The 27650-nt window shown below is 41.1% G+C and overlaps 1 pseudogene; it reads left to right on the top strand.

The window, feature by feature from the left end:
* The first annotated feature begins 5541 nt into the window (after window positions 1–5541).
* LOC108383709 (C1GALT1-specific chaperone 1-like) lies at window positions 5542–9748 on the top strand (annotated as a pseudogene).
* The last annotated feature ends 17902 nt before the right edge of the window (window positions 9749–27650 follow it).

Genomic DNA, 27650 nt, shown 5'->3' with positions numbered 1-27650 from the left:
TTTCCCATCTCAGGCAATTGTATCACCACCTGCTCAAGCCAAAACTTGTTGATCCCTCTTAATTTCCCTCTTTGCCTCCACACATACTTAAAATTCACCAGAATGTTAGTTCTATATTCAAAATATATTATGAACACCGTGCCTTCTCACCATTTCTGCTACTAACATTCTAATCTAACCCACTACCACCCCAGTTTGCATACAGAATTACCTTCCCTATAGGTTCTCCTGTTCTTACTCTTGCCCCCATTCAGTCCTCTATGTATCTGTGAAGGAAAAGCACAGCAGAGCAATGTGGGGCATCACACAGACCTGAGAACCCAAAATAAATACCCAAAGGATATTCATTGGAAAGGTTAGCAGGCTAATATGAGAAGAGCTGGTGAACTACTAGTGAGAATATGGGGAACCTGGTAAGGTACACAGAGGTTGGAAGTGATTAAGCAAGGAGGGAGGAAGAGGGCTGCGATTAGGTCGAGGCATGAGAAGGGCTTAAAGGGTGAGCAGAAAAGTTTTATCTCCTCATTTGCAGAATCTGGGTGAAAAATATATGAAAATTCTTCATATAATTTTGTAACTTTTCTGTAAGCCTGAAGTTATTTTTGAAGAATATTTTATGTCCTGCCTAGGATAGTAGTTATAAGGATATCTGTCTTATAACTCAATCACCTGTATATTTTAATCTGTTGCTGTTTTTTTTTTTGCTTTCTCATATTGAATAGAAATTTTTAAAAATTACAAATTGGAAAACATAAATTAGATCATGGCTTCTACTCCCTTTCAGAAAATAATCCAAATTCCTGATAATTAACAAAAAAATATATATGACCTGGCCTCTTCTAAATTCTACCTTTCTCTTGTTACTCCCCTTCATTAATTCTGTTCTACTCTGCTTATTGCTCCTGAATCACACAAAGTTCATTCCCACATCTACAAACTTAAATTTCCTGTTCACTATGCCTGGAATGTTCGACATTATCATTATGGCCTAAGCCCTTACTTCTTGTTCTTGATCTGTTATCACCACCTCAAAATATATAAATAAATATAAATGCAAAAGAGGAGCTGAAAGCAGTCAAGGTCAAAATACAGATGAAATATTGCACTAGGAAAGAGAGTAAGTCTAATAAAATGACAGGGAAATATGAAATGGCAAGTGAATGGTGGTGAAGATCAAGTTCCTTTGGAAAATTTGGTGAGATATTCATCATTTCTCAAGTCTCAGATCTTTTTACACAGGCCTTGGGCCTCTGAAGGAAGATTTCTAAACATCTGAGATGTGCCCACTCCCTGACCACACGGGCTGTTTCCAGGAATGATGGCTTCTCCGCCACTGACACATCCCTTTTCTTTCTGCTGCACACAAAGAATAATGAATCCTACAGTTTCCTTTTTTAATCTAAGAGTTGAAGAGTCTTTGCTACTGTATATAATACTGTGTGATTCTATTTTGCAGATACAAAACAAAACCCTATATACACGCTAACAGAAAAGGAAGGGAAGTGTACCCAAAACATTAATAACTACTTTATGTTTAGGAAAAACACACTGTTTTCGTCTACTCACAATATTTCTGACACCAAATTTGTGTGGGGTTTTTTTCCTACATAAACCAATTCTCCAACACCAGCTGGGTGTCTCAAAATTCAGTTCAGCTCTGACACTATGTACTTGAAGTTAGCATCAGATTCCACAAGTTAAGGGCTCAGTCCCACATGACTGCTCACACTTCAGATACCAATCACAAGTTTCAGACTGTCACCTGCACTTCTGACCAACTGGCTATAAATCAGGTTCTCACAGCCCCCTCCTCGGATTCAATAATTTGCTAGAACAGCTCACAGAACTCAGAGAAACACTTTTTACCCATTAGTATATTAAAAAGCATATTATAAAAGATACAGATGAACAGCCATATGAAGAGCTATATGGGGCAAGGTCTGGAAGGGTCCAAGTACAGGAGCTTCTGTCTCCAAGAAGTTGGAGTGAACCACTCTATGGTACATGGATGTGCTCACCAACCCGGAAGCTCTCTAATCCTTTCACTTCAGCTATTTTTATGGAGGCTTCATTACATAGGCAGGACCATTAACTTGTTTTACAGCTCCTCTTCCCTCTCCAGAGGATGGGGATCAGGACTGAAAGTTCAAGCCCTAATCATGGTTTGGTCTTTCCAGTGGCCAAGCCCCAACCAGGAGCCAAATGGGAGTTGCCTCTTTAAAACAGAAGATACTCTCTCCTATCACCCAGAAAATGCCAAGAGATTTAGGAGCTCTGTGTTAGACACTCCTATTACTCAGGAAATCACAAGGATTTTAAGAGCTCTGCACACAAAGAATAATATGTCAGGAGCTCTGTGTCAGGAACCAGGGTCAAAGACTAATAGCAGTAGGAAGAGGGGGCAGAAAACAGTATACATATTTCCTATTATTTCAGTCTGGAAGTAGCACTATGGGCAATTTTAACTTTTTCATACATTCATTCAATTACTGATTTTTTTGGCACTATGTCTGCATTCTGAAGTTAGAATCTAGAATCTACCTTCTAGATTAAAAGTTATTGCTGGTGGATACATTCCAGTCATTAATAAAACCAAGAATAAACTGGATCATTAGGGAAAACCAGTTCTTGGACATCCTTTAGTTGTATCTCATCGATATACTGCCCACATAATTCAGGCTAAGTGGCCACTGCATACTGAATGAGCTTATGAATGCAAAGTAGGGAGAATAATCATGGGTATACAAGAAATGCTCAATAAATGTGGCCAAACATTTCTTTTCTCTCACTGACCAACTAATTAAAATACATGCAGTCTTTGCAAAATATCTTATAAAACCTGTGATAGTAAATAAGGTTCATATATAATTTAAAATTTTCTTGAATATCACTGTTTATAACTATGCACATAGTTTAAAACTACTGCATGCATTTCACTTTTGACTGATCCTTTATAAATGTATTTTTATTAGTTGCATAATATTCCATCACTCAAACATAGGCTGACCTAACTCACCATTTACATAATCTCAAACTCTAATTTTGTAAAGGATTATTCTCAGCTATGAAAACTTTGCTTGGCACCAATGGTTTTAAATATTCTTTTTACGTATACCACGTTTGTTAACTGAATAAAATCACAATGGTTCTTCCCTGAAACATACATATATATAAACTACAACATGTGTGCAATTATAAATGGTTTGTGGTCACCAAGAAGCCCCTAAAACAGAGTTGAAGTCCTCAGTTTAGGAATTTCTGTTTTTAACAACTTCAGCTTATATCTCTAATTGCTATTGAATTCTTTAGAGGAATGACCCAGAATCACCAAATAACAAACAGCTAATATGGCCTGAGCACTCATTATGTTCCAGGGACTATTTTTTTTTATTAAGGTATCATTGATATACAATGTTATAAAGGTTTCACATGAGCAACATTGTGGTTATTACATTCACCCATATTATCAAGTCCCTCCCCACACCCCACTGCAGTCACTGTCCATTAGCATAGTAAGATGCTAGAGTCATTACTTGTCTTCTCTGTGCTATATACTTCCAGGCACTGTTTAAAGGGACTTTACACCTATTAATACATCTTATCCTTATTATAGTCCATGAATTAGGAGATATTGTTATCCCCATTTTAGAGATTCAGAAAAGAGAGTGTACTGATGGTCAAACATCTAGTAAGTGGCAAAGCCAAGATTCAAAGCCACATATTTAAGATTCAGAACTCATACTCCCCAAAAGCATACCACACTACCTCTCACAGTCCAAAGATGTGTGAAATAGACTCTGCTGTCAAGTCTCAAACAAGGATCAACTAACAAAATTAAAAAATAAAAATTGAGCAAAATTAAAATTTTTTTAAATAATAAAACAAATGACTATGAGGACATAGACTACCAAACAGCTCAAACCTACCATCACTTTTCCACTCCTAAAAGCTTCACATGGGGAGTAAATTTGTTATTTACCTAAATTATTAAACCGATGCCTACCTTGCTAAGCTTTGACAATGAAGCCTTGGGAGAAGGTAGGGTTATCTAGTATATGATGCCGACCAAAATATTAATATTAATCTTTATCAAATCAGAGTCTAAAATAGAGCAAACGTCAGTTGTATTTTTACAACATACTATCCCAATGCTTAAAAAGAGCACAGAAGAGGATTTGAATGATGTGTAATCAGTAGTGAGATTACCTAAAAAGGTAATGAGATTAACTGAAGAGAGAGAAACTGACTGGGGCCACAGGGAAAGAGAATCCATCCCTAAGGACCCAATCATTCAATAGAAAGAAGTCCTAGAGTGGGTCACGATTATGTAGAATATTTTGGGCAAAGTTAGACAAATGTACTCATGTTCTTAAAACAATACTTTTAACAAAAAGGAAACACAAAACCCCCCTAAATCTTAATTTTTGGATGTGAACAATTACTTCTTCATTTGGGTCTTTGTTTTGGAGAGTAACAGAATTGGAAGAAGAGAACCGTGGGACATCAGTCCTTTTTTAGAGTTTAGGATGACTCAGAAAATACCCGCAAGCTAAATCCAACCGTACCTTACACCCTTTATGACCAAATAGAAAGGCAAGGCAGGTATCGGGCCAGCGCTCTGGAAATGTTATGGCTCTCAAACATGTAACGAGCCCTCATAGAGGCCCCCACCTGGGAACCGTCTTGGAAGGGAATTCTGCTCCTGGGGATTTCTCATCCCGTCTTCTCAAGAGCTTTTCTTGGAGAAACTTAAGGTTCTAAAGTAAGTTCCGTGCCCTCCTGCTGGGAAGCTTTACTCACTCGCCTGGGGGCCTTCAGTCTATGGCAGACCACGTGGCTTTGAGGGGAAAGCGTGCAGGAGGCAGCAGGAACCTGGAACACCGGTCACAGCGATACGCCTCACGGTGAGAGAACCCGCGCTCACACGGCGGCCAGGCCCCCAGTCTGCGGGCGCACACCGGGCACACCTCAGTCTCACCCACTCCTTGTCCGTGCTACACAATCACCCTCCCTCCCTTCGCTACACGGCACACGCACGCCTGGTTCCGGGTAGGACCTGCCCTGTCCGCGCCCTAAGCCTCCCTGCCGGGAGCGCCTCGTCCACACCCACGCTCACCGCCTGTCAGGGTGCTGGATCCCCGCCAGCCCGCGTCCGCAGAGCCCACTAGCCGCTCCCCGCACGCCCTGCACTCGCTAGTTTCCAAGTCACCCGGTGGAGCTGGTCCGAGTCCGTAGAGCTTTCTCTGCGAGGCCGAACATTCACCTCACAGATACGCAAACCTCGCGGTGGCGCCAGCAATCACAAAACAGCAGGGTAAGAGGTAATAAAAGCAGGTTACCCCGATGGCCTTCGGGAAATGTAGTCCTAGGCTAGTGGGCCTGATCGCAGTGGCCTGTGGGAAATGTAGTCTGGGGCCATAAAACCTTGAACCTATGCGGCGCACCGCCCACCCCGCGCCCCGAGACTTCTGGGAGTTCCCGTAGGTACTGGGAGTGCTCCGGCGCATGCTCTAACTGGGCTGACAACCGGATCTGACTGCCCCGGTTAGCTGGGCGAATTTGATGGGTGGGTGGGTGGTCGCAGCGGTCAAAGCAGGCGAATAGCTGTTGTCTGGACCAGGGAGGGCCGAGATGAAATCTTGGAACGCCACGATCATCCGACGCCAAAAGTCCGAAATAGAGACAGGACACGGCCATTCCAGACTCCAAAAAGCGTAATAATGTACTATAATGTGTTATTGACATACAAATATGAAAAACAGGAATTCGAAATTATTTATATTTCTGTATTGTATACTTTTCTATTACAGAAATGCTATCATAAAATAGAACTCCACGAGAGTACACCGCCTGCCCCTGGGGCAGCCCGAGCAGGAGCGTAACCGACTGGCACGAGAAAGTGAGAGGAAAGCCGTGCGCAGCCGCGCTTTCCTGCCCTAGAGCTGTGGTAGCCGCGGGAAAAATGCTTTCTGAAAGTTTATTTTTGAAGGGTATGATGGTTGGAAGCATTTTCTGTGCCATGTTCACAATGCTAGGACATATTAGAATTGGTCATGGAAATAGAATGCACCGCCATGAACATCATCACCTACAAGCTCCTAATAAAGAAGGTATTTTGAAAATGTCAGAGGATGAACGCATGGAACTCAGTAAGAGTTTTCAGGTATACTGTATCATCCTTGTATAACCCAAAGATGTGAGTCTTTGGGCTGCATTAAAGGAGAGTTGGACCAAACACTGTGACAAAGTAGAGTTCTTCGTTCTGAAAACGTTGAAGTGTTTGAGTCAATTAGCATGGAAACAAATGACATGTGGTTAATGATGAGAAAACCTTACAAATACGCCTTTGATAAATACAGAGACCAATACAACTGGTTCTTCCTTGCATGCTCCACTACATTTGCTATTATTGAAAACTTAAAGTATTTTTTGTTAAAAAAGGATCCATTGCAACCTTTCTATCTAGGACACACTTTGAAATCTGGAGACCTCGAATATGTGAGTATAGGAGGGATTGTCTTAAGTACAGAATCAATGAAAAGACTTAACAGTCTTCTCACTATCCCTGAAAAGTATCCTGAACAAGGAAGAATGATTTGGAAGATATCTGAAGATAAGCAGCTAGCAGTCTGCCCGAAATATGGTGGAGTGTTTGCAGAAAATGCAGAAGATTCTGAAGGAAAAGATGTATTTTATACCAAATCTGTTGGACTTTTTATTAAAGAGGCAATGACTAATCACCCCAACATGGCAGTAGAAGGATGTTGCTCAGATATGGCTGTTACTTTTAATGGACTGATTCCTAATCAAATGCAGATGATGATGTATGGGGTATAGCATCTCAGGGCATTTGGGCATATATTCAGTGATGCATTGATTTTCTTCCCTCCAAATGGTTCTGACAATGACCGAGTATATGATCACCATCTACAACATGTGTTGCTATTATTTGTAGTAACAACTGTATATCCAACAGAGCAGTATGTTTCCTTTTTCAGTTAGGTGGCACTGGTTTAATTGGACATTAAAGTTTAGTAGTATATTTTCAAATAGGGTGAGTTTTTTCCCCTCAAGACACTTGTGAAAATTTCAAACATTTTAGAAAGAAAGGTTTTAAAAATAATAATTTTGCAAATAAAGGATATATTTGCAAGCATATATGTGGTAAATTCTAAATTATAAGCAAACTATGTTGCATATTTTTGCTAATTGGTTAAAAAAATTAATGTCTTTAGTTTTTGAAGATATGCAAATGACACCTCTAGTTGTGAATTTATGATTAAAGTAAAACTTTCAACAATATGTTCTATTACTTAAAATAGACCATCAATAGAATAGTGGCAGTAATAGTGGTAAGACAAAATATATGTGTGAGGAAATATTTCTGCCCTGATACATCAATTTAACTTTTTATTAGATATTTATATTTTGTATGCAATATTGTTATTCCTAAGATACATAAATGTAAGAATTTAAAAAAATGTAAATACAATAGGATCAACTAAACATTATCTATATTTGAAAGAAATGTTTCTTTCTGTCCCATCATATATTAGAATATTTTTACTCCTGCTTCCTTTTCTAGTAATATGTCTCTGAATTGCCTGTATTTTTTATGGCATTATTTCCTTTATGTAGTGGTTTAACTAAACATAAAATTCACTTTGACTTGTAGATCTGGTCTTATCAAGCCCACATTACACTGATTCCTGTTAGCCCAATGTTACAGCAGCAAGCTAAAAATCTTCTCAAAGTGTTTGTATGTGAAATAGTTAGGATTTTACTTATAGCAACAGCAGGTTTTTAACCTTGTAGAATTAGTCTACAGCTGTCCAAAAATGTCCACCTTGTACCTACAGACTTTTTTGTTTGAGCAGCTGTTTGTCCAGATTCTTTGTCTGTAAATTCACCATATAGGGTACTCATACCTGAAGTGTCGATCATTTGTAAACACTAAGTTTTTAGGCACATTCTAAATTACTTAAGCACATTTTCAAGCACATTGGATATCATTTTAACAGAGTGAGAACGTTGGCATCTCTGCTTCTGAATTTATCTCTTTTGGTGCCTTAATCTTTGAGTCAAAAAGCTTCTGCTCAGCTGTGCAGCCCTGCACAAAGGCTTGTTAACCAGCAAAAGGAAATTTGCTCACAATTTAAAGATTGATGCAAACAGCCCCTCACCCTAAACTCGCCTTCCCTGAAGAGAAAAAGTATGTACAAAAAAGACAACTGGATTGTCAAAGACTTATAAGAACATAATGGTAAACCCATATTAACAAAATGATGAGTCAACTAACCAAGGACAAGGAGTTTCATAATTCTCAGATCCTTGCTGACGTCCAGAAGGCTGACAGGTCGATTGGCACCTGACAACAAGCACCTCCTGCTCCCTGCTTTCCTGTTATAAAGGAAGCTTAAAATCAGTGCTAGGTTAAGGTGGTTCTTTAGGAAAATAGTCCACCATCTTCTCAGTCTGTTAGTTTCCAAATAAAGTCACTTTCCTTGCCCCAACACCTTGTCTCTCAACTTACTGGCATGTTCTGCAGCCAGTGGCATGAGCTTAGACTAGTAACACCATCATAAGTTAAACCTCTTTTTTTTAGGAAAATAGTGAAGTCACAGAGGCAATATTAACTTGTGAAATCGAAGTTGTATTCCACATAAGTAGCATCATGCATTCTTCAACCACTTACTGCTTTTTCCCCAACCTGCTGTAGGCCCAGTTCTAGTTTTGGGAATAGAGTAGCTGATCCTCCAGGGTTGAAGACAGATCCTCAGAAAGGAACTAACTAAGCAAGCTCATAGATGACCATGAATCATTTGACCATATATATGAGGGTTTCTTTCTGGGCTCCCTATTCTATTTTGGTAGAATACCCCAGTGAAGCAATCTGGTCTGGGGATTTTCTTTGCTGAGAGTTTTTTTTATTACAGATTTAACTTTAATAGTTATAGATTTATTCAGACATTCTATTTCTTCGTGATTCAGTCCTGATAGACTGTGTGTTTCTAGAAATTTGCCCATTTAATCTAGGTTGTGCAATTTGCTGGTGTGTACTTTAACAGTTTTCTCTGTAATCCTTTTTATTTCTACAAAATTGGCAGTAATGTTCCCTCATTTATTTCTGATTTGGCTATTTGAATGTTTTCTCTTTTTTCTTCATCAATCTAGATAAAAGCTTGTCAATTTGTTGATCATTTTGAAGCACCAACTTTTGGTTTTATTGATATTTCTATTCTCTGTTTTACTAGTCTCTGCTCCAATATTATTTCCTTCCTTCTGCTGTCTTTGGGTTTTTGTTTGTTCTTCTTTTTTCAGTTACTTAAGGTATAAACTTAGTTTATTCATTTGAGATCTTTCTTTTTTTCAGTACAATCATTCACAGCTATAGATTTCCCCCTTAGCACTGTGCTTGCTATTTCCCATAAGTTTTTGTATTGTGTTTTCATTTTAATTGTTTCAAGGATTTTCTAATTTCTCTTGTGATTTCTTGTTTGACCTATTGATTGTTTAAGTGTGTGTTGTTTAATTTGCACACATTTGTGGATTTTTCTGTTTTAATTCTAATTTCTAGCTTAATTCCATTCTGATCAAAAGATACTTTTTTTTGATTTGAATATTTTAAATTGTTTTGAGACTTGTTTTGTGGCCTAAACTATGTACAGAGTTTATAAAAGAATTTACAGATACAGTATTATTTGTTATTTATGTCTGTTAGAATTCATCAATAAAACCATCAAGGCCATAGGATTTCTTTGTGTGAACATTTTTGAAAATGAGTTTAATTTCTTACCTAGATATGGGGCTATTCAATTTTTTATTTATTCTCATGTTAGGTAAAAAAATAGACACATAGATCAATGGAACCTGCTGACTGGATTTTTGTATCCCTTTTCTTCCCTGCAGGCCCTTCACTTTATGGGGACTAGTGTTATTTCCCTAAAACACCAAATTTATTCTGACTAAAACTCTCCTTGGCTTACTTATTCCTTAAAATAAAGGGCAAAATTCTTAGGGTAGTTCCCAAGGCCCTTGATGTTTTGTGTTTACCTACTTTCTGCAGGGTCACCTCCTGGCAATACTGTCCACACACACAAACCTTGGTCCCGCACATTTGCTCCCATTCCCTTGAATGTTCTATACATTTTGTATGTTTACTGTTACTCATTAGCACTTGATGAAAAGATGACTCCTGTCTTAGTTCTTTGAGCACCTATAACAAAATACTGTAGACTGAGTGACTTACAAACAACAGAAATTTATTTCTCAGAATTCTAGAGACTGGAAGTCCAATCAGGGTGCCAGAATGTTCAGGTTCTAGTAAGGGCTTTCTTTCAAGTTGTACACTGCCCACTTCCTGTATCCTCACATGGTCAAACGGTGGGGAGAAAGCTCTCTGGGGTCTTTTTATAAGGTCACTAATCCCATTCATGGGGGCTGTAACCTCATGACCTAACCACCTCCTAAAACTCTACCTTCTAATACCATCATACTGGGGATAAGATTTCAACTATATTTGGAGGGACATAGCATTCAACCCATTGCAACGTCAAGTGTGAAGTTCTGTGGATACTGTGGACAGGACCAGCATGGAGCCCTTGTTCTCAAAATCTATCTGCTACAGAAAGAGGTGCCTATTACACTAATAACATCTGATAAGTTACTTCTTCACTGAAGACATCTCAGCGCTCCTAAAAGGTCACCTAGGAGACTCCTTTTTCATTTCCTAAGGCTCCATTAGCTTCCTCACCCTTGATTCTTCCTCATAACATTCCACCCTCTGTCATTTAGGCTAGATTTTGTGATTTTTGAGGTCTTTCTCCCCAACTTGTCTTTTGGGTTTGGTCTTGCAACTGCAATATTCCATTGCCCAGCAGTGCTCATGTTATATTGAAGATGGCAGTAAATTCCTCACTACTTACCTCATTGAAAAGTGAATTTAACTCTTATTCCCCTAAATCTGGATGGACATTAATAACTAGCTTGGTCAAAATATTTGATGGATTTAACATTCTGAGAACAGGTCAAAGCAAAGGGAGCTAGAATTTCTGTGAGGTTTGTGGGTCTCTTGGAATAATCACAGGAGAGCTGTGTTGCCATGCAAGATGTTCTACCATGTGGAGGTGCTCTGCTTAAGAGTGTCATCTGAGCACAGCCTTTCTGTCATCTACAGTAAGGCCACAGGCATGTGAGTGAAACTGTCTTGGACACTCTAAACCATCAGCGGAGTACCGCCACGTGACTCCCACTGATGCCACATGAAAGAGAAGATTTACTCAGCTGAGCCCTGTTCAAATTCCTGTCCAGAAAATTGTGAGAGTTAATGAAATGTTTCTTGTTTTAAGTCATTTAACTTTGACATAGTTTGTTAATGCAGCAATAGACAACTGGAGAAGTTTGAATTATTTTCACCTACCTAATTCTTAATTTCCTCCAATGACAAGTGTCTTTCCTACCCTTTACCCTTTTCTTTGTAAATTATGTCACATAATCCCTTTTCTCTCTTGGACCTGGCTGAATGATCTGCTGAATTCACTGAAAATGAAGACATTGTCTAACAGGTGAAGTCTTCTTCCTTCAGAATTCAAGAGAAAAGAAAAAGAGGAAAGAGAAATTCTACCATGGAGAAACGGTGATATCTGCATTCTCCTGACTTTTATGCGCCTCTTAACACTCAGCATCCTCAGGTGTGTTCTTGAGTTGATCTCTCTGGGCCATTGCAGAGAAACCAGCCCTGGGGCCAGATAGAGGAATCCTGGGGAACGGCAGTCCTCCCATTCCCACCCTGGAAGGCAGGCAGTGTGGAAGCCTGGAGGTTTTGCTGCCTAAACCCAGGGCCTATATTTCAAGGATGTGCCCATGTTCACTCAGGGAAGTCAGACACAGCCTTGATCTGATTGCAGGAGTGCGAAGGAAAACTTGCCTAGGAGTCAGGAACTGAGATTCAGGCTTTAGGACTGATGCTCACAACAATTAGGGTGAGCTTGGTAATTCCTTTCCATTCTCTGCGACTGTCCCATTTTGTACAATGAGATGGTTAGGCTGTTGATTACAGTGGTTCTAAATCCTGGCTGCCCATTTAAATCAGCCAGGAGTTTTTAAAAAATCATTTTATCATGCAACACAGAGAAGACAAGTAGTGATTTTACAGCATCTTACTATGCAGATGGACAGTGACTGTGAAGGGGTATGTGGGGGGGACTTGGTGAAGGGGGGAGCCTATTAAACATAATGTTCTTCATGTAATTGTAGATTAATGATACCAAAATAAAAAAAAGAAAAAGAAAAAAAATCATTTTATCGAAGTGTAATTTAGAAGCAATAAAGTGCACCCAGTGTAAAGGTACAAAACTCATTGAATTTTGATAAATGTCTACACTTGTGTAACAACCACCCCAATCAAAATATAAAACATTCCCATAGTCCTCAACCTTTCCTTAAGTCCCACTGGAGTCAGTCACTCCCCATAACACCAGCCTCAGGTAACTACTGATTTGATTCCAGTCATTAGAGATTTGTGCTAACTTTTCAAAAATGTTATATAAATGTGTCTTGCCAATGGATTTCAGCTCCAGGCAAGTTCACTATGGATTCAATGTGAGCAAAGAAATTGACAGCAAAACGTTCTTTGGGGTGAAAGGGTTTATTAATTAGCTTGTACTCCTGGTGGTAGGTCGAGCACTAGCGTCTCTGCCTTCGCCCAGAGCACTGGGCCAAGCTCTCTATATAGCACAATAAAGGCTTATGGCCTAAAGGTGTGGAAGCGGTAGCCTAGCAACAGGCCAGTTGCATCACCAGGTGGTTTAACTCCAGTGAGGATCCTGGCCATAGGAACCCCAACTTCCCCACCCTCCACCCCTCCAGGATTCTCACCTTACAATCTACACACTTTCAGTCTTTCACAGTGGTCCCTGTGCGAGAATGCTGAAGCACTGTAACCAGATTCTACAATAGCAACAGAGGATAACAACTTAGAGATAATAAAAATTAAGATACAGCAAGATTTTGATACAGGTAACAAAAGTAATAATAATTCTCAAGCCAGAGGAAGTTTCCAATCCACAAAGACGTTAGGGGCAATAAGACACGTTTTAATGCCACCAACATAGGAAAATCTTGTCCATCAGGTAGGATGCATGCAAGAGAGTGGTCCTGGATAGGACTGTAGCAGGAAGGGGGTCCCATCCAGGTCTAGTATACCATACTTTTTCTCCTTTCTCCGTGGGGGTTACTGAAGCGTCTATATATAGTGCTACTGGAGGTGCATGCACTGGCCATAGTAATAAAACAAAACTCCCCAGTAAGATGCTCCTACCTTCTGGCCGTTCAAGATATACTACTGTGACCTTTGGCGGCCACTTTGCTGTTATTCCAGGAATACACAGTAGGCCAGCTTCCAGACCTTGTTCCCAAGGTGCCAGGAGAGCTAGCCATCGTTGGTCCATGTGTCAAAAGGTCCAAGGCCACGTCCACTCAATGGAGTCTCCAGGATTCAGTGCCGTGGGTGCTGGCAGCAACATGTTATTCTGATGGCTGAACCTCAGCTTCAGTGATTCTTCCTTGGTTTGTACTTGCAGTTGTATAGGGGAGGCAGCCATATGTGTTAACATGTCTACGGGGCTCAGGGCTCCCTTTCGGGGTCTCTCGTTCAAATGCTGTAGCACAGTCCATAAGCAGACTGACCATCCCTGGACTTTAGTCCAGATTTTAACAAGCCATTGTGCCTCTCTATCATGCCTGCTGTGGTAGGATTGTATGGCACATGAAACTTCCACTTGATTTCCAGCTGTCGCACCCATTCTTGCAGTGTATGTCCAGTAAAATGGGTGCCCTGATCACTCTCAATCACCTGTGGTCATCCATAGGCAGCAAAGAGATGCTCCAGGCCTCTTTTGATCATCTGCTGGTCTGCACAACAGGTAGGAAAAGCACCCAGAAGTCCCGTAGCTATGTCCACACAAGTCATCGCATACCGATATCCTTCTGACACAGGTAGAGGCCCAATATAGTTTAGCTGCCACCTGATAAGGGGTATAGGCCCCTTAGCTATTGTCCCATGTTGCTGTGGAACTTGGTTTAAATCCCTTTTGGAGCACATGACACACTCCTGCAGGGCTCTACTAACTTCTTTGAAGGTCAATGGCAAGCCCCACCGACAGGCTACAACCAACATTGTCTTTTGCCCCGCATACAATAAACGCTGATGTAGCCATTGGGCTACATAAGAGGCAGGCTTTCCTTCTAACCATCGTATCTGGGCCAATTTATCTGCTTCATCATTTCCTGGGGATGCCAGTGGCAAACGACCTGTCACATGGTGTACTGTAATTATTTTAGTCTGACCACAGGCCTGTAAGTCTTGCCACAATTCTTGCCCCCAAAGGGGTTGGTGACCAACCAGCCAGTTGGCATGGTACCAGGTTGGTAGCCACAGGGTCAAGCCCCGATAGACAGCCCGGCTGTCAGTGCAGACAACTATAGGGGAGGGCTCCTGGGTGATCACAAGCCACACAGCCCACAACTCTGCCCATTGGCTGCTCTTCCCCTCACCATCTTCCATCCACATTGTCTCAGTGTCAGGATGGAAAGCTATGGCCCTCCATTTTGGGGGCTGCCCACAGCTGGAGCTATCTGTATACCATGCATCTTCGGGTATAGGGGCTCTTCCCTCCCAATAGGGACTCTCTGGTACTAATGGTTCAAAAGCAAGTTTTTCCTGCTTTTCACTAGTATATGTCACCAGCCCCAACAAGCATTGAAGTTCTTCACTCAAGGGGCTACTAGAGAGGGCACTACACTGCTGTAGGTAAGCACCCCACTTGGCTAGTGTGGGTGTTTGTGCCACACCACTCCTTGGCTTTTGGGTCCAGTCTCGTACCCATGCCAAGATGGCACAGGTGCTTATTACCTTTATCAGGGCCATTCCAGTGATGGGTTCTGTAGCCAGCAAGGTATGATATATGGCAGGCAGCTGTTTTTCTATCAAAGTGTATCGTACCTCTGCCCCTTTCCAGAGTTGTGACCAGAATCCAACAGGTTGGTGAGTTTGTTCAAGCAGCTGCCCGAGATTCCAGCCATAACCGTCTTCAGTGACATGAACATCCAGCTCACAGGGCCTCGATGGGTCTATCACACACAAGGCCTGCATGGTCTTGACTGCCCGTTTTGCTGTAGTAAAGGCAGATGCACATGTCTCATCCCAGTCTCATCTGATGCCTTTTCATACCAACCAGTAAAAGGGCTTCAGAATTTGCACCAAGTGCAGTATAAATACTCTCCAGTAGCCTAGAAGACCCAGAAACTCCTGTAGTAATGCTACAGTTGTGGGGGTAGGAAAGGCCTGAACTTTGTCTATAACTGCTTCTGGTGTAACTTTGGTCTTACCCAACCAGATGACCCCCAAGAATTTGACAGACAAACCTTGGTGCTGTTCACAGCCCATCCTTTCTCCTGTAAATGTTGCAGCAGTCTAGGTGCTGCACCTTCTATATCTGAAAGAGAACCAGACGTGAGCATGACATAATCAATATAATGGTACAGCCACACTATTGGCAGTTTCTCCCATGTAGCTAAGTCCTGGGATACAAGTCCGTGACAGATGGTGGGGCTGTGGAGGTATCCCGTGGAAGGACAGTGAAAGTCCATTGCCATCCTTCCACATGAAGGCAAACTGTTCCTGACTTTCCTGCTCAATGTCAATAGAAAAGAAGCCATTAGCAAGATCTCCCACATAAGGGTATGCTCCTCGTTCATGGCCGAGGGTATCCGTCAAGCCTGCACTATAGGGGACAGCAGCAGGCATAGGGGGTATGACTTTATTCAGTTCTCTGTAATCCAGTCATACGCCAGGAGTCATCTGGTGTTTTTACTGGCCACACTGGGGAATTGAAAGGACTATGGGTGGGCTTTATAATACCCACCTTTCCAGCTCCTGGAGAGTTTCTCCAATCTCTTTATGCCCTCCAGGCAGTTTGTATTGTTTGGTATTAGTCACCCGCAGAGGCACAGGCAAAGCTATAGGTGGGTGCCTAGCATGTCTCCTCAGAACTGCTTTCACCACACGTACTCTCAGTCTGAACTCACCTGCAGCGGTCTGCAACTATAGACCCTGCAGGATATTGATCCCCAAAATATAGTCAGGGATAGGAGATATATACACAGTATACTCTTGAGGGTTGACACCCTATTCCCAAAGGGATTTGGGCTTCTTTCTCTTTGATAGCCTTACCCCCATATCCATCTATGATAGTGGGGGTCCTGGGGAACTGCTCAGGGTTACCATGAATCAGTAAACATCTAGCCCCTGTGTCCACCAGAGCCACGACACATTGTATGTTCACTGGGGACCAATGGATAGCTATTTCAACATGTGGACTCCGGTCCCTCAGGGCAGATACCACGACCTTCCTATCAGTCTAACCTTGGTCCCCAATCATCTTCCTGTGTGGGCTCTAGTGAGGTTGGCTTGCTTTCCAGCAGGAAGTCTTGCAAACGCACAGGCCAGACTTGGGGCTCTGTCTCTGACCTCTGCTTCTTTGGTCTTAATGGCTGGAACTGCTGCTCTGATTTCAGTTGCTGCCAAAGCTCTAGTGAGATCCTATTTGACTTCCCATCTAATTTCCTTCCATCTGCTCTTGCCCATATTAAATCAACCCACATCTGGGTCCTCATAACCTTCATGGGGCCCTGTAAATTCTTGTGAGTAACAGGTCTTATTTCTTTCTGGATTCTCATTGCTTCTGCCTCTCCTAAGTCTGCTACTGTACATGTCACCTCGCTTATGGGCTGCCCTAAGTGAAGGGAAAGAATGGCCACTAGAGACCCAAAGAGGGATGTAGGAGCCATTTGAAGTACAATATTTCTCATCCCAGTAGTGAAATCTCTTCATCTGGGCCATAATTCTCTGGACTATAGATGGCATTTCTTATGCCTAGCTCTCGTAACACCTGTTGGAGCTCAGCATATGTCTGCCATCTAACAGGAGAGGATGGCAGATCACCCAGATTGGGCCACAAGCATGAAGTGCTGCCATAAGCCAATCGAGGAGGGAGTGACTCCCTCAGGTTTGATGTGCATTTTGTAATTGCTGCCTCAAGGTGGGCTGTACTGTCAGGAAAGATAGCTTTCCCATCTCTGATCCCGACAGAACAATTCCATCCACCTCTAAGTCCCACAGATGCAGGAGCCAAGCTGATACTGACTCCGAGGGCTTCTGCCTACACCGGGAGCCCAAATCCACCAGCTCAGCCTGAGTATAGGTGCGGACCATAGAGTGCTCCACGACCTGGGGAGGGGGCTGCTTCTCTCCTTGGGGAACTTTCAGCTACCAGGTCTTTATTTTCTTTACAATCACTGGGCATGCTTTCAGTACAGGAGGGGTCAGTGCCTCCATTACCACCCCTTCATCCTTCCCCAGCTCCTCCATTTCTGGGGCTGATGGCACCTTTCTCTCCCCTCCCCCTGGTGCCTCCTCTGCTACAATCTTTACCTTTTCTACTGTGCTTCACGGCAATGACAGCTCAGTCTTCAGAAGGTCTCTTACCTTCAGCTCAATGCTTCGCAGCTGATGTTCTCATGCTACCTCTGCCTGTGCTTCCCTCAGGAGTTTGTCCTTTTCCTTGGTGGCCTCTTCCTCCTTGAGAACACCTGGCAGTGCTGCCATCTCATCTCCAATGGCACCTTGCTGCCAGCGCTCTCGTGCTGCCTCCTCCCGCATCAAGGCCATATCCTTCCTCAGGGAATCCACAGAGGATTGCAGCTCGCGTTCTCGTGCCACATCCTCTCATATCGATGCCATTTCCCTCCTCAGGGAATCCACAGAAGTCTGCAGCTTGCATTCTCGTGCCACCATTTCTTGGGTCTCTTCTGTAGACCTTTTTAAGACTGTGCGAAGCAACAACCCATGGTCGCTGCTGCCTCACGGGCACTCTGCTTCTCAAAGGATCTGCTTGCTATACCAAGGGCCACCCCTACAGCCTCAGGTGTCACCTCCACTTGCCTCCAGTCCTGGGGTGGGACCCAGTCCACTAGGAGGCAAGCCACCTCAGACCACATACCCATTGGGGGATGATCCACTGTCTCCCCATTCACAGGGGCAGCCCGCTGAAGCACCCCTCCCATAAGAGCAGCCTGTCTTTCTCCTTGGTCAACAATGAATGCTGCCGACTTTCACCAATGTCTTGCCAATGGGTTTCATCCCTGGGCAAGTTCGCTATGGATTCAATGTGACCAAAGAAATTGACAGCAAAATGTTCTTTGGGGTGAAAGAGTTTATTACCCGGCTTGTTCTCCTGGACCGAGCTCTCTATATAGCACAATAATGGCTTATTGCCTAAAGGTGTGGAAGCGGTAGCCTAGCTACAGCATCATCAGGTGGTTTAAGTTCAGTGAGGATCCTGGCCATGGAAACCCCAACTTACCCACAAAGTGGAATAATATATGTGTGTCCTCTTTTGCTTGAGACTCTTCCATCCTGTTTGTATGCTAAGTAGTATCCTTTCAATTGCTGAATGGTATCGTATTATGTGTATATACCACACTTTGTTTACACGTTTATTATTTTGTATGTTTCCTGGTTTGACTAGTATGACTAAAGGTGCTAGACAGTGGTTAAATTTATTCCTATTTATTCAATAAATGAATGATTAAATCTTATATGTTGGCCAATTTCTGCATATATAGAGGCCCCATATTACATCAGTAAGCTCCGTCTAAATACTGACGCACCACTGATAATTACTGACTTTAGGTAAGCTTCCCCGACTCTGTATTTCTCAAGAATTGTGATTTTATGTTTTTGGAAATGTTGCACTGAGTTCACTGGCCAATTCAAGTGACACAATCTGAGGCAGTTAACTATTGCTAGATGATCCACTTTCAGGATGGCATGCTCACTTGATCAGCATTTTGGCTTGGGCTGCCGTGTGGTAGGCAGTTTCTAACATAGCTCCTAATTGAGAGCTTGGTGGAGGCAAGCCCAGCATCTCAAGTCCCACATATGGGCATCAGCACACATGGCATTGTTCCCATGTTATTCACATGTAATCTCATTACATCTGTTAATTAATTAACTGATTAATCTGTTAGTCACAGTCACATGGGAAGATGGGTCTGAAGGTGGGCAGATGGAGGCCCAGGAAGAAGAAAAGTCATGTTAGTTGAAAATTTGCTATCTTTACCTCACACATTTTGTTAGTTTTAATCTGAGTATATCTTTTTGTATAAAGCAAAAAATCCTTTTGAAATTACCTTTTGCTCCATCTAGTTCTCATTTGTAAAGTGTAATTTGTTTTTAGATACTGATCATAGAAATGGCAAACGTGATAAACTGTTATAAGTATTGCAGGTATTCATTACCCATTATTAATTTTTCTAGATAGATGATCATTACTTTCAGATAAACTATGGTTTATACATTATATTGCAACCCTTTTAATTCATTTTTTCCCTGTCTCATGACACCAGCTAAATTATCTGGTACAATATTGAATTGGAGAAGTAATACTGATGGCCTTGTCAGGTGGCTAATTTGAAAGCAAAAATCTCTTGATATTTTATTACTAAAATAAGGCTTGTTGTACTGTTTTTATTAATAGTTTTTAATGAATAAGGCCCATGTTTCTCTGCATAGTGATAGGCTTTTAAAACTGTGAATGGATTTGAATTTTATTTACATTTTTCTGCATTTATTAAAATGATTGCATGATTATATCTTACATTTCATAGATATAGTGAATGACATCTATATTTTTTCTAATAAATTATTTCTGAGGCAAATCAAAGATATTATAACTTGTATGCATTGCCGAATTTAAAAAATTTTATGATAATATTATTCTAACCCAAAAAATGCGTTTGAGTTGGTAAAAGATGGCGGCATGAGAGGAGAGATAGGCTTCCTTCTAAAACTGCATATAATATGAAAGTATAATTAAAACAGCTAATCTCGAAAGAGCAACAGGAAAGAGGACTGCGCCAGGCTACATACACCTGAAGAAAAGACCAGACCTCATGAAACAGGGTAACGTACCAAACCTGTGGCCTGACGGGTCCCAAGCCCTTCACCCACCCCAGCTCGCCAGCGGGAGGAAGAGAAACAGAGCAGGGAGGGAGTGGAGGCCTGGGACTGCTAAACACCTAGCTCCAGAGATCTGCTCTGGGAGCACAAACCTACATTTCATGCTGTCATGCTACTCTCGTGATTAGGGGATTGGAAAGCCTCATGGAGAGACTGAGATTCCAGCTGCTTGTGGAAAGCAGGGATCCATATCTGGCTGCTCCAGGACAAAAGAAAGGTGGGCAGACTGAGAGACTTCCTAACAAGGAAGCGCTTAGCAAGAGAGCTGCTAAAGGGGCAAGGATTGCACAGAGCTTACTGCTCAGGAGAAAGGACAGGTAGACAAAATTGTCCAGGTGCATTCTGCCTAGCAGGTTGGGAGCTTTCATGATTTCCAGGTGCTCCAGCTCCCTGGCTAGCTACACAGCTCCAAGGACCCCCTCCATGATAGGCAGCCCACTGCACATTTCTCCTGGCCAGCCTCATCTGGCTTGCAAACTGGCAAACCCTGCCCTGGCATTAGGCCAGCCAGAGGAAGATCTCTCTACAGCAACTACAAATGGAAAGCATAGAGGCTTATACCTGTGTGCTCAGCCCACTGGTTCAGGCAGTGGAGACAGGCATAGTGGCCAGGAAGCAGGAAACAGGCACCAATACCACTCCCCTGCGACCCCCAACATTGCTTCAGGAACTGAGCAGCTCCAGAGAGTAGAGCTTCTGGACACTAGAGGGCACCATATACAAATATGAAACACCAAAGGAACCTGGTTCCGAGTAAAATTAATATAACTCCTAAGAAATATGACATGGACCTCATGACTCTTCTTGAAAGGGAATTCAAAATAAAAATCATTAACATGCACATGGAGGTATGGAAAGATATTCAAGAAACTCAGGAATGAATTCCAGTTGGAGATCCAATCATTGAAGAGCACGATAGAGGGTATTAAAAGCAGTTTGGATACGGTGGAAGAGATAATAAATGAAATAGAAACTAGAGAAGAGGAATACAAAGAAGCTGAGGCACAGAGAGAAAAAAGGATCTCTAAGAATGAAAGAATATTGAGAGAATTGTCTGACCAATCCAAATGGAATAATATTTGCATTATAGGGGTGCCAGAAGAAGAATAGAGAGAGAAAAGGATAGAAAGTGTCTTTGAGGAGGTAACTGCTGAAAAATTCCCCAATCTGGGGAAGGAGATAGTCTCTCAGGCCATGGAGATCCACAGATCTCCCAACACAAGGGACCCAAGGAAGACAACACCAAGACACATAGTAATTAAAATGGGAAAGTTCAAGGATAAGGACAGACTCTTAAAAGCAGCCAGAGACAGAAATAAGATCACATACAAAGGAAAGCCCATCAGGCTAACATCAGACTTCTCAGCAGAAACCTTACAGGCCAGAAGGGAGTGGCATGATGTATTTAATGCAATGAAGCAGAAGGGCCTGGAACCAAGATTACTTTACCCAGTAAGATTATCATTCAAATTTGAAGGAGGGATTAAACAATTTCCAGATAAGCAAAAGCTGAGAGAGTTTACCTCCCACAAACCATCTCTACAGTCTATTTTGGAGGGACTGCTATACATGGAAGTGTTCCTAAGGTTGAATAGCTGTCACCAGAGGTAATAAAACCACAGTAAAGAAAGGAGAACAGGTAATTACTAAGCAAATGCAAAATTAAATTAACTATTCCCAAAGTCAATCAAGGGATAGACAAAGAGTACAGAATATGATACCTAATATGTAAAGAATGGAGGAGGAAGAAAAAGGAGGAGAAAAAGAAAAGAAACCTTAGATTGTAATAGCACATTAAGTGAGTTAACTTAGACTCTTAGATAGTAAGGAAGTTCACCTTGAACCTTTGGTAACCATGAATCTAAAGCCTGAAATGGCAATAAGTACATACCTATCGATAATCACCCTAAATGTAAATGGACTGAATGCACCAATCAAAAGACATAGAGTACATTATAACAGATGGACCTAACACATATCTACAGAACTCTACACCCAAAAGCAGCAGAATACACATTCTTCTCAAGTGCACATGGAACATATTCAAGAATAGATAATATACTAGGCCACAAAAAGAGCCTCAGTAAATTAAAAAAAGATTGAAATTGTACCAACCAGTTTCTCAGGCCACAAAGGTATGAAACTAGAAATAAATTATGCAAAGAAAATGAAAAATCCCACAGAGGCTTCACAACATGCTCCTAAATAACTAATGGATCAATGACCAAATAAAAACAGAGATCAAGCAATACAGGAGACAAATGACAACAATAATTCAACACTGCAAAATCTGTGGGATGCAGCCAAGGCTGCACTAAGAGGAAAGTATATTGCAATACAGGCCTACCTCAGGAAAGAAGAACAATCCCATATTAGCAGTCTAAACTCATAATTAATGAAACTAGAAAAAGAAGAACAAATGAGGCCCAAAGTCAGTAGAAGGAGGAACATAATAAAAATTAGAGCATAAATAAATATAATTGAGAAGAATAAAACAATGGAAAGAATCAATGAAAGCAAGAGCTGGTTCTTCGAGAAAATAAACAAAATAGATAAACCCCTAGCCAGACTTATCAAGAAAAAAGAGAGTCTACTCACATAAACATTATCAGAAATGAGAAAGGAAAAATCACTACGGACACCACAGAAATACAAAGAATTATTAGAGAATACTATGAAAGATTATATGCTAAAAAACTGGATAACCTAGAAGAAATGGACAACTTTCCAGAGAAATACAACCTTCCAAGGCTGACCAAGAAAGAAACAGATAAACTGAACAGACCAATTACCAGCAACAAAATCGAACTTGTAATAAAATCTACCTAAGAACAAAACCCCTGGACCAGATGGCTTCACTGCTGAATTTTATCAAACCTTTAGTGAAGACCTAATACCCATCCTCCTTAAAGTTTTCCAAAGAGTAGAAGAAGAGGGAATACTTCCAAACTCATTCTATGAGGCCAGCATCACTGTAATACTGAAACCAGGCAAAGACACCACAAAAAAGAAAATTACAGACCAATATCCCTGATGAACATAGATGCAAAAATACTCAACAAAATATTAGCAAATAGAATTAACAAATACATAAAAAAACGAGGTTGTGGAGTAAGGGGAACCCTCCTACACTCTTGGTGGGAATGTAAATTAGTTCAACCATTGTGGAAAGCAGTATGGAGGTTCCTCAAAATGCTCAAAATAGAAATACCATTTCACCCGGGAATTCCACTCCTAAGAATTTACCCTAAGAATGCAGCACTCCAGTTTGAAAAAGACAGATGCACCCCTATGTTTATCACAGCACTATTTACAATAGTGAAGAAATGGAAGCAACCTAAGTGTCCATCAGTAGATGAATGGATAGAGATGTGGTACATATACACAATGGAATATTATTCAGCCATAAGAAGAAAACAAATCCTACCATTTGCAACAACATGGAAGGAGCTAGAGGGTATTATGCTCAGTGAAATAAGCCAAGCAGAGAAAGACAAGTACTGAATGATTTCACTCATCTGTGGAGTATAAGAACAGAGGAAAACCTGAAGGAACAAAACAGCAGCAGAATCACAGAACCCAAGAATGGACTAACAGTTACCAAAGAGAAAGAGACTGGGGAGAATGGGAGGGTAGGGAGGGATAAGGGCGGGGAAGAAGGAAGGCAGTATTGTGATTAACATGTATAATATGGGGGGGAAGGGGAAGGCTGTGCAACACAGAGAAGACAAGTAGTGATTCTACAACATCTTACTATGCTGATGGACAGTGACTGTAATGGGGCTTGTGAGGGGGACTTGGGGTAGGGGAGAGCCTACTAAACATAATGTTCTTCATGTAATTGTAGATTAATGAAAACAAACAAACAAAATACATCAAAAAGATCATCCATCATGATCAAGTAGGATTTATTGCAGGGATGAAGGGATGGTACAACATTTGAAAATCCATCAACATCATCCACCACATCAACAAAAAGAAGGACAAAAACCACATGGTCATCTCCATAGATGCTGAAAAAGCATTTGACAAAATTCAACACTCATTCATGATAAAAACTCTCACGAAAATGAGTATAGAGGGCAAGTACCTCAACATAATAAATGCCATATATGACAAACCCACAGCCAACATCATACTTAACAGCAAGAACCTGAAAGCTTTTCCTTTAAGATCATGAACAAGACAAGGACACCCACTCTCCCCACTTCTATTCAACATAGTTCTGGAGGTCCTAACCACAGCAATCGGACAACACAAAGAAATAAAAGGCACCCAGATTGGCAAGGAAGAAGTTAAACTGTCCCTGTTTGCAGATGACATGATATTGTACATAAAAAACCCTGAGAAATCTACTCCCAAACTACTAGACCTAATATCTGAATTCGAAAAAGTTGCAGGATACAAAATTTATACGAGGAAATCTGTTGCATTCCTCTATACTAACAATGAACTAGCAGAGAGAGAAATCAGCAAAACAATTCAATTCACAGGTGCATCAAAAAGAATAAAATACCTAGATATAAACCTAACAAACGAAGTGAAAGACCTATATCCTGAAAACTATAAGACACTCTTAAAATAAATTAAAGAAGATACCAATAAATGGAAACTCATCCCATGCTCATGGATAGGACAAATTAATATTGCCAAAATGGCCATCCTGCCTAAAGCAATCTATAGATTCAATGCAATTCCTATCAAAATACCAACAGCATTCTTCAATGAACTACAGAATCATTTTAAAATTCATATGGAACCACAAAAAACCTCAAATAGCAAAAGCAATTCCAAGAAGGAAGAATAAAGCTGGCGGCATTATGCTACCCAACTTCAAGCTCTACTGCAAAGTCACAGTAATCAAGACAATTTGACACTGGCACAAGAACAGACCTATAGACCAATGGAACAGACTAGAGAGCCCTGATATAAACCCAACCATATATGGTCAATTAATATGTGACAAAGGAGTCCTGTATATACAATGGGGAAATGGAAGCCTTCTTAACAGGTGGTGTTGGCAAAACTAGACAGCTACATGCAAGAGAATGAAACTGGATTATTGTTTAACCCCATACACAAAAGTAGACTCAAAATGGATAGAAGACCTGAATGTAAGTCATGAAACCATAAAACTCTTAGAAGACAATATAGGCAAACATCTCCTGACTATAAGCATGAGCAACCTCTTCCTGAATGCATCTCCTTGAGAAAGGGAAACAAAAGCAAAAATGAACTCATGGGAGTACATCAAACTAAAAAGTTTCTGTACAGCAAATGACACCATCAACAGAACAAAAAGGCATCCTAGAGTATGGGAGAATATATTTGTAAATGATATATCTGACAAGGGCTTAACATCCAAAATATACAAAGAACTTACATGCCTCAAAACCCAAAAAGCAAATAACCCAATTAACAAATGGGCAGAGGATATGAAGAGACAGTTCTCCAAAGAAGAAATTCAGATGGCCAACAGACACATGAAAAGATGCTCCACATCACTAGTCATAAGAGAAATGCAAATTAAAACCACAATGAGATATCACCTCACACCAGTAAGAATTGCCACCATTCAAAAGACAAACAACAACAAATGTTGCCAAGGTTGTGGAGAAAGGGGAACCCTCCTACACTCCTGGTGGGAATGTAAACTAGTTCAACCATTGTGGAAAGCAGTATGGAGGTTCCTCAAAAAGCTCAAAATAGAAATACCATTTCACCCGGGAATTCCACTCCTAGGAATTTACCCTAAGAATACAGCAGCCCAGTTTGAAAAAGACAGATGCACCCCTATGTTTATCGCAGCACTATTCACAATAGCCAAGAAATGGAAGCACCCTAAGTGTCCATCAGTAGATGAATGGATAAAGAAGATGTGGTACATAAACACAATGGAGTATTATTCAGCCATAAGAAGAAAACAAATCCTACCATTTGCAACAACATGGATGGAGCTAGAAGGTATTATGCTCATAGAAATAAGCCAAGCAGAGAAAGACAAGTATCAGATGATTTCACTCATATGTGGAGTATAAGAACAAAGCAAAAACTGAAGGAACAAATCAGCAACAGAATCACAGAACCCAAGAATGGACTAGCAGTTACCAAAGGGAAAGGGACTGTGGAGGATGGGTGGGAAGGGACGGATAAGGGTGGGGAGCAAGGGGGCATTACAATTAGCATGTATAATGTAGGGGGAGGCACGCAGAGAGATGTACAACACAGAGAAGACAAGTAGTGACTCTATAGCATCTTACTATGCTGATGGACAGTGACTGTAATGGGGTTTGTGGGGGGTACTTGGTGAAGGGGGGAGCCTAGTAAACATAATGTTATTCATGTAATTGTAGATTAATGATAGCAAAAAAAAAAGGCATCCTACAGTATGGGAGAATATATTTGTAAATGACATATCCGACAAGAGTTTAACATCCAAAATATATAAAGAACTTACACACCTCAAAACCCAAAAAGCAAATAACCCGATTAATGAATGGGCAGAGGATATGAAGAGACAGCTCTCCAAAGAAGAAATTCAGATGGCCAAGAGACACATGAAAACATGCTCCACATCACTAATCATCAGGGAAATGCTAATTAAAATCACAATGAGATATCACCTCACACCAGTAGGGATGGCCAGCATCGAAAAGACTAAGAACAAGAAATGCTGGCGAGGATGCAGAGAAAGGGGAACCCTTCTGCACTGCTGGTGGGAATGTAAACTAGTTCAACCATTGTGGAAAGCAATATGGAGGTTCCTCAAAAAGCTCAAAATAGAAATACCATTTGACCCGGGAATCCCACTCCTTAGAATTTACCCAAAGAATACAACTTCTCAGATTCAAAAAGACAGATGCACCCCTATGTTTATCGCAGCACTATTTACAATAGCCAAGAAAGGAAGCAACCTAAGTGTCCATCAGTAGATGAATGGATAAAGAAGATGTGGTACATATACACAATGGAATACTATTCAGCCATAAGAAAGAAACAAATCCTACCATTTGCAACAACATGGGTGGAGCTGGAGGACATTATGCTCAGTGAAATAAGCCAGGTGGAGAAAGACAAATGCCAAATGATTTCCCTCATTTGTGGAGTATAACAATGAAGCAAAACTGAAGGAACAAAATAGCAGCAGACTCAGAGACTCCAAGAAGGAACTAGTGGTTACCAAAGGTGAGGGGGGTTGGATGGGGGTGGGGAGGGAGGGAGAAGGGGATTGAGGGGTATTATCTTTAGTACACATGGTGTGGGGGATCACAGGGAGAACAGTGTAGCACAGAGAAGGCACATAATGGATCTGTGGCATCTTACTGCACTGATGGACAGTGACTGCATTGGGGTATGGGTGGGGACTTGATAATATGGGTAAATGTAGTAACTGCATTGTTTTTTTCATGTGAACCCTTCATAAGAATGTATATCAATCATACATTAATAAAAAATCTAAATAAAAATTAGTTGGTTACTGATCTCCAAAGATTTTGAGTATATTTGGATTTATCATTTCATCAAATATTTTATAGAACTCTCTTCCTGTAAATCTGTTAGGATTTTGGAT

The sequence above is a fragment of the Manis javanica genome, chromosome 17, assembly GCF_040802235.1.
Source record: "Manis javanica isolate MJ-LG chromosome 17, MJ_LKY, whole genome shotgun sequence".
Classification (NCBI taxonomy): Eukaryota; Metazoa; Chordata; class Mammalia; order Pholidota; family Manidae; genus Manis; species Manis javanica.
Note: the sequence above shows the minus strand (reverse complement) of the source record. Positions and strands in the feature narration are given on the sequence as shown.